The 6,787-nt window shown below is 33.8% G+C and overlaps 1 long non-coding RNA gene across 4 annotated transcripts; it reads right to left on the bottom strand.

Moving 5' to 3' along the window:
• Positions 1 to 610: 610 nt before the first annotated feature.
• Positions 611 to 6,441, bottom strand: LOC110776204 (uncharacterized). 4 transcript variants are annotated; one of them, XR_008921353.1, is made up of 8 exons: positions 6,120 to 6,441; positions 5,997 to 6,047; positions 5,751 to 5,903; positions 4,274 to 4,357; positions 2,804 to 2,910; positions 1,211 to 1,286; positions 1,030 to 1,125; positions 611 to 947 (listed from the first exon to the last, which is right to left on the bottom strand). It is a non-coding gene; the product is annotated as an uncharacterized lncRNA (long non-coding RNA). The 4 variants fall into 4 exon arrangements; XR_002530059.2 differs by having other exon boundaries at positions 5,997 to 6,439; XR_008921354.1 differs by lacking the exon at positions 5,997 to 6,047 and having other exon boundaries at positions 6,120 to 6,439.
• Between the last annotated feature and the right edge of the window lie 346 nt (positions 6,442 to 6,787).

Here is a 6,787-nt window from a genome sequence, read left to right as displayed (position 1 = left end):
CTTAACTCTCGAATAGCTTTAACTATTACTAACAGAAATGAATCAACAACTAAAATAATAAGCAGATTTCTCTAAAAGCTAGCCTCTTTCTTTTCATCTCTCAGAAATGAAAACGAGTCCAATAATTTAAAGAAATGTCTATGTCCTTCTCATAAAGTTGTACACTTAACATCTTGCGCAACACAGCTCAAACGACATAACATATTTCCCAGATCTTTTCTCAGATGTCTCTGAAAATATTTCCTATATCTTTTGTATACGGTTATCTTCCTTAAACACTACAACAAAATAAGCTTTTAATAGCGCTTTTTTCAATGAAAGACAACACTTTTAAAGCGCTGTTAATTAGCAGCGCTGTTAAAAGAATGACAGCGCTTTTAAAAAGCGCTGTCATTTTTTCCTCATTTAGAAGCATTCAATATATAAGCACTATTAAACCTTCAGTATGGCGGGAAATTTTGTGATTAATTTAATTTAAATTAATTAATAGCGTGTAACTAAAAAGCGCTGTTGTTTAAGTGCATTTTTTATTTTTGTCGGGCTCTTTTTAAATTTTAATTTTTAATTATTAAATACTGTAATAAAATATTAAATCACTTTAGAACCTACACAGAGTAATCAAATTGAATATATATAAGATCCAACTTCATTTCTGTCATATCAAATAAACGTCTCGATGTCTCGTACATAACTTAAAATCATATATGCCTAAATACACAGTACAATAAAAACACACTAGAAAACAGAAAGAAGTATCCTTGTCATATAGTACTTCTTTTAATTTCAAACCAATAAAATAAAATTAAAACGTTCTAGAGAAATTCTAGTCGAAAAACATAATTAATGCATCACAATATTCACACGAGAAGAACATGACGCGTCCATTGAGCTCTGACTTCATCTATTTGTCCTTGATCATAATTCGGAACATTGCAATCATGAAAGTACTACAAAATGAGAAAATTAACATAATTAGTGACAATGCATATAATAATGTCTAAGCTTAATTGAACAAAGAAAAATACATACATCTTTAAATATTCGAGTTTGCTTATGGTCGATGATCTCATTCATGTATCTCATGACATAATATCCAGAATCCATGACATTCTTTTACCGAGGACACTACACAGGCAGAATACAATCAATTACTTTTGAATACTTTAAAAAACAAATAAAAATTGCAATAAACATAAATCATAGGACATACTTGTATCTGTATCCACTTGGTGCTCATTTTAATTTTCTTCAACAATCCTTTTTCAGTTCGAAAACCAAAAAGTGCTCTGCAAATAAAACCAACATATATTATACATCTATACAGAGACTTAGTTCCAGTGCCAGAAATGGGAGTTTAGCTCAACTAGAATCTGCGTCTGCACACTTCATTATGAAATTGAAAACCTAGATGAGCAACTAAATGATAAAAGAATCTTTCCTAAGTTATTCCAAATATAGTTTAGTTTCTATTACTAATGTTGAAATTATTTTGATATTATAAGTTTAATTATTGATGGGGCTAACCTACTCATTTTAAAGACAACAAGTAATCTCACAAATTTTGTAACTGATATGAGCAATTAACTAATTATTTAATCTAATTATTTAATTCTATTTCCGAGGGTGTTTTGTTTACAGACTTTGACAACAGATGATCTCCGTGACCCTGAAATATCACCTCTGATTGCTGCCAATATGAAAAAGTTTCACAACCTTGATATGCCTGACTCTAAAACTGTTATCCTGTGGAACATGCTAAGGTAGCGAACAAAAATACATTATGTTATCGAGTATTAGGTGGCAAACAGTTAATCGATCACTTAGCCTTTGTTGTAAATAGAATTGAAAATTGGACTAGTCCTAACAGTGGTTAACCAAATGTTGTTCATTTTTCGTGGCTTTAAAAATAGGCGTTGGCTGAGGAAGGAAAAGAGTTTATGCTCTCTTGCAGACATCAAGGAGTATGGATTAGATAGTTTAGATGATGAAATATAACTTCTAGAAAAGGAACTCACAAATGATGATCAAGAGGTCGGATTTTGCCACAATGACCTGCATTATGACAACATAATGATGGACAGAGAAACTAAAACCATCAATCTAATTGTAATATCTCAGGACTTTGATTGAAACATCATTTTTTGGGTTAGTTCGGTATGTTAATACATTATCTAACTTCGAATTGTGAACTCTCTGCAGGACTATGAGTACTCGAGTTATAATCCTATTGCCTATGATCTTGTTAATCACTTTTCTGAAATGGCTGCCAATTTTCATACTGACCAACCTCATATCTTGGACTACACTAAATACCCAGGTTTGTTGATTATATGACTAATCAATTGTCACTTTACTAGTTCAAATGATAACTGTTTAAGTGACTGTTATAACCGGATGGAGCCGCTAGAGTAATTAACATTTTAGCTTTACATCAATTGTCCTTCTTAAAATTCTTGTCTCTGAGCACCAGAAGTTGTAATCCCAAAACTTGTCATTGGCTGGCCCATTAACTTAAGACAAAAAATGTTAATAGTTCAATAACTTCTCCCTTCAATCAGCTAATCAATGCCTCAAAATAAATGATCTAAAGTGCCTTACCTAGAATAGTTGATGATATATAACAAGGCCTAAAACAATTAGCTACCAAAATAGACACAAACAGAGCACTAACATATCACATTTCTTCAATGGCATCCTCATTCAATCTGAAATAATCAATGCCACTTTACCAACCTAGCCATTATATTATAGATTTTTCCAACTCATTATCAGATAGTAGTTAAATTTTGTAGTTAATGTTTACCTTGTGGTATAGACCTCCAGAGTTGCTCCTTGGTACCACAAAGTATGGTCCTTCTGTTGACATGTGGTCAGTTGGATGTATCTTCGCGGAGCTGCTCCATGGAAAACCTGTATTTCCTGGTAAAGATGAGGTACAAAGAATGGAGGAATAGGAGGTAGTTTAAGCTATGCTTCCCTTCTCTGTATTGTTCTTACTGGTATGTTTGTGTGTGTGTTCACTGATGAAGAAAGCTTTTTTTTTTAATCGTCAACAAACAAAACAGAAGTAAGAATTTGTTTTTGAACATGCTAATTTGGCTAGATTAAAAGCTTTACTTATCCTTGCAACTGTTGTGGATAGAATTTAGCATAGTCGGTTGAGCTACTACTTAACCCAATTATAAGTGTTGGGTACTAGCGTTTAGGGTAGATAATGAAACCACTACTTATGACAATTGTAAGTGTTCACCAAGGTAGAGTTTAGCTTCTCTGAGTACTGTCTTAGAAAGATACTAAGTATCGCTTTTGGGTGTTTAAAAGTATCTTATGTCCCTAAATGCCCGTTATGAGGGAGATGATCGTTTTTCTTCTCAAAATTACAATTTTGACTTGATTGTCTGTATACTGCTTTACTGCCTGTACTCTCTAGCTAAGTGATAATATTCTCATAGAAATGCAGCTCTTGTCAGGTTTTGAATCCATGAGTGTTTGCTCCTATCTCACTACCTCACTACAGAATAGAATGGATGAGATTGGTCGAGTGGCCTAGTATTGATTTTTGGACAAAATTAAACATAAGTGCCTTGCGCCATATTTTATTATCTTATGCAGTGATTCTTGTCGTCCCGTTATCGCTTTTGGGTCAATTTGGAAACAACCTCTCTGCAATTGCAGGGTAAGGTTACGTACACCCGATCCCCCCTTACCCCGCTTCTCGCGGGAGCCTTTTTGAGGCAATGGGGTAGTGATAATGAATGTTTACTAGTGATAAATAAAGGCTGCATACAAAAACTTTTGTGCTCCAGCTCCTAGACATAGATTTTGTTTATTTCTCTTCTCACAATGAAATATATGACAATATTTTTTTCCTAATTAGCTTGATTTTATTGTAGCAGTGTCTGCATTCCTCTTTTGTTCACCAATCTCTTTTACACCATGGGAAATTAGTTTAAAAGGGACCACCTACTAATTTCCCATTCTTAGACTATATTTTGTAAAATTTAGACAAAGGGTGTACAAACTCTCACCATATTTGTAGCAACATCAATACTAATACCTCAAATTATTACAAAAAGTGAACCCGTCAAGTTTAATCAACAAACTCCAATTGGACCATGATCGAGATTTCATACTTATATATTTATTTGCTTAGAACATTTTCAAAATTTTCCCGATTTTCTACTATTTCACCAGAACTGCACATCATTCAAATGAAATATGGAAGTTGCAAAAATAAATCAATATCAATTCCAACGGAGACTTGTACATGTACCTCATAAATGAAGAGAATGAATCGGATGTCACGAGAATGGTAGCAAGATCATCCATTTTGATTGTCCTTTTGTCAAAAGCAAACCTAAATTAAGAATACCCAATAAGCCATAAATCAGTAATTGAAGATTGTAGAGAGAGATTTTGACAAATAAACAGTGGCTTACCTGATGTTAAATTGATGGAACCGATGTTAAATTTTGGCAGAGGATTTATCTTAGAAATTCATCAAATTAACATCCATTCCACCAAAAAACGTTTTAGGGAAATTAAAGATACCTAAATTAATAAAACGCAATTTGAATAAAATATATCGAAATTGAAGTGAAATCTGACCTATCCATATTCCTTGAGCCGTCCATTTTTCCAAATAGAAACGTAAATCCAAATTACACATTTTGAACCCAGAATATGGAAAAACTGAAAGAGGAGGAGATAACGAGATAGAGTGAGAGAAATACGAACTGCAAACAAATTGGGAGTTGAACAAAATTGCAACTCCGTTGAGAAATGGGGATTTCTCATAAGAACAGGCCGGTGAGATGAGGAGATTGTCGAAGGAAGTGAGAGATCGAGCGAAAGAGATGAAGAAAATGAGAGAACGTGGGAAAAAGGGATCCTTAACTGTGGCCGAAGGAGATGAGAGAACAGGTCGGTGAGAGGAGGAGATGACCGGAGGCTTTTTTTTTTTGGTTAAGAGTATAACTTCATTATTTTTATATAATTTAGTAACAATTAATCACAACGTTTAAAGAAAAGCGTTGTATTATAATTAGGGTAGAAATTAAGATTGCTTGTTTTAACAGCATTATAAAATACAGTGCTATTATTTGATTCCATTAATAGCGTTTTTCAAAAAACGCTATTAATTAGGCGCTGTTAATCAATGTTTTTGTTGTAGTGAAACATTCTTAAATAAGGCCAGCCACCCGTAAACCAGAAATCTATAGCTCTACTGCAGTCTCCCACCATTTGCATCATATCGTTCTTTAGTCAAATCGATTCCCTAGATATTTATATGATTACTAAAAGACTATGTGTCAGGAGAGGGAAGGTATCTAACTAAAGTTTGGCGATCTTTGAGTGTGCATTGCCTGAGCTAAAAATTGAAAATCAAGCTTTCTAGAGGCAGAACTTATATCCATCTTGTCTGCGACAAGTAGCAGGCACAAATTTTACAATCTAAGTCCCTCTAAAATAGAGAAATTCATATCAGAAATAACAGTTTGAGTTGAGGAAAAATACTTATGCAAGTATAGCTGAGGAATCCACTTGTCTATGACCTCTGTGAACCCAGATGTGGAGTTGCAACAGCTATGAAGTTCATTACAAGTGTACAACTAAACATTCAGCTTATCACAACACCAAAAATCAATAAAGTATGTAAAATTTTGAAATTAAACATAACAATCAGTTAACATATTTCATCCAAAACACCAAATATCCAATAATTAAGCTGCAATTGTTGGAAAACTAACCCGTCCATAAGCAAGGACTGTTCCATTGTATCCCTTGCACAAAGCATCAACCAAAAGGGTCAGGGCAACAGATTCGTCGATAATCCGAGAACAAGGTGTTCCCCCATTTTCGAAAAGTTAATCAAACATGACCGAATATGAACCAATTTGCACCTAATTGTACAAAAAATCATATAAAATTAACCTTAATTTTCGAAATGTTAGCCAATAAAATGAAATCAAAAGAAAAAATCTTCAGTTATTGACCTGAGATTCACCAGGAAAGACGGGAATGCAATCGTTGAGAAATCAAAAAACCTAACCACGTATGAAACATTACGAACGAAATCTTGAAAGACTCAATTGAATTCTAATTTAGAAGTAACTCACAATTGATAATTCAACCAGATAATAAGTCTCCACCAACTCGCCAAGAAACGTTCGTCGGAGAAGAACCTAAAACACGAAAAAAATATCTGGATTTGGATTGAAGGGAACTCTTTAATTTTGGATTTGGGAAAAATTTCGATTTGAGTGGATTGGGATTGAACATTTGAATTTGGTATTGAACTTTTGAATTCAGATTGGGATTGCAAGTAAAACGATCCTTAACTGCTATGGAAGTAGTGGTGTGTGGAAGAAGGAAGGAAGCAAGATGGAGAAAGTGGGGAAATGTTTAGGCGTGCGTCGAAGAATGGCAAGGTTTTTTTTTTTTAGGTGAAAGACCATAAATTCCTCTTTTTAGACGAGTTAGTAGTAATTAATTAGTAACTACAGCATTTATATTTTATATTTTAAGGTGTAAATTAAGATTGCTTCTTTTTAACGACAATATAAAATAAAGTGCTGTTATTTGATATAATTAATAGCGCTTTTTGATAAGCGCAATTATTTAGGCGCTGTTAATTAATGTTTTTGGTGTAGTGATTTAGGATACATACATGTGACGCGTGCCTTCCCTAGCTGCTCCCGAACCGAACAAGAACAATTTTAGGACTCCAAGTGTCGTCCCTCTGTAGATATTCCACAGCACATTCGGATCCGCCTTAGATTCAATT

This window comes from Spinacia oleracea, chromosome 5 (assembly GCF_020520425.1).
Source record: "Spinacia oleracea cultivar Varoflay chromosome 5, BTI_SOV_V1, whole genome shotgun sequence".
Lineage (NCBI taxonomy): Eukaryota > Viridiplantae > Streptophyta > Magnoliopsida > Caryophyllales > Amaranthaceae > Spinacia > Spinacia oleracea.
Note: the sequence above shows the minus strand (reverse complement) of the source record. Positions and strands in the feature narration are given on the sequence as shown.